Genomic DNA, 1,213 nt, shown 5'->3' on the forward strand with positions numbered 1-1,213 from the left:
CACCATGAGATTAAACTACAAATAAGCAACAAGAAAAACTACAGACCATAAACAAAATCATGGAAATTAAATAATAGTACACTACTGAATGATGACTAGATCATTGAAGAAATCAAAAAGGAAATAAAAAAAATTCATAGAATCAAATGATAATGGCAAAACATACCCAAACCTTTGGGACACAAGAAAGACAGTCCTAAGAGGGAAATTTATAGCTTTAAGTGCCTAAGAAATTAGGAGCCAGGCATGGTGACATACACCTTTAATCCCAGCACTTGGGAGGTAGAGGTAGGAGGATCGCCATGAGTTTGAGGCCACCCTGAGAGACTACATAGTTAATTCCAGGTTATCCTGGGCTAGAGTGAAACCCTACCTCAAAAACACAAACAAAAACAAACAAAAAAGGAATTAGAAAGGTCATAAATAAAAAAACTTAATGCGTCATCTTAAGGCTTTGGAAAAAGAAGAACAAGGCAAACTAAAAATCAGTAGATGGGAAGAAATGATAAAGATTAGGACAGAATTAATTAAATAGAAACAAAAAAGTACAAAGAATCAATGAAACAAAGAGTTGGTTCTTTGAAAGAATAAAAAGATTGATAAACCCTTATCAAAACTGACCAAAAGAAAGAAAGAAGAGACATGAAATAATGAAATCAGTGATTGAAATAGGCTTCATTACAACAGATACCAGAAAAAAAGTTCAGAAAATCATAAGGATATACTTTAAGAACATATACTCCACTTAGTTTGAAAATCTGAAAGAAATAGGTGATTTTCTAGATTAATATGACCTACCAAAATTAAATCAAGATGAGATTAACCACTTAAGTAGACCTATAACAAGTATGAGGATCCAAGCAGTTAAAAAAAAAATCTCCTAATAAAAAATGTCCAGGCCCAGATGGCTTCACTGGTAAATTTTACCAAACCTTAATGGAAGAACTAACACCAATGGTTCTCAAACATCCATAAAATAGAAAAGGAGGAATTCTACCATACTCCTTCCATGAAACCAGCATCACTCTGATGCCAAAACCAGACAAAGACAGAACAAAAAAAGAAAATTACAAACCAGTCTCCCTCATGAACATAGATAGATGTAAAAATTCTCAACAAAATTTTGGCGAACAGAATACAAGAATATATCAGAAAGATCATTCACCCTGACCAAGTAGGCTTTATCCCAGAGATGTAGGGATGGTTCCCCATA

The sequence above is a fragment of the Jaculus jaculus genome, chromosome 16 (genome assembly GCF_020740685.1).
Source record: "Jaculus jaculus isolate mJacJac1 chromosome 16, mJacJac1.mat.Y.cur, whole genome shotgun sequence".
NCBI classification, from domain to species: Eukaryota; Metazoa; Chordata; class Mammalia; order Rodentia; family Dipodidae; genus Jaculus; species Jaculus jaculus.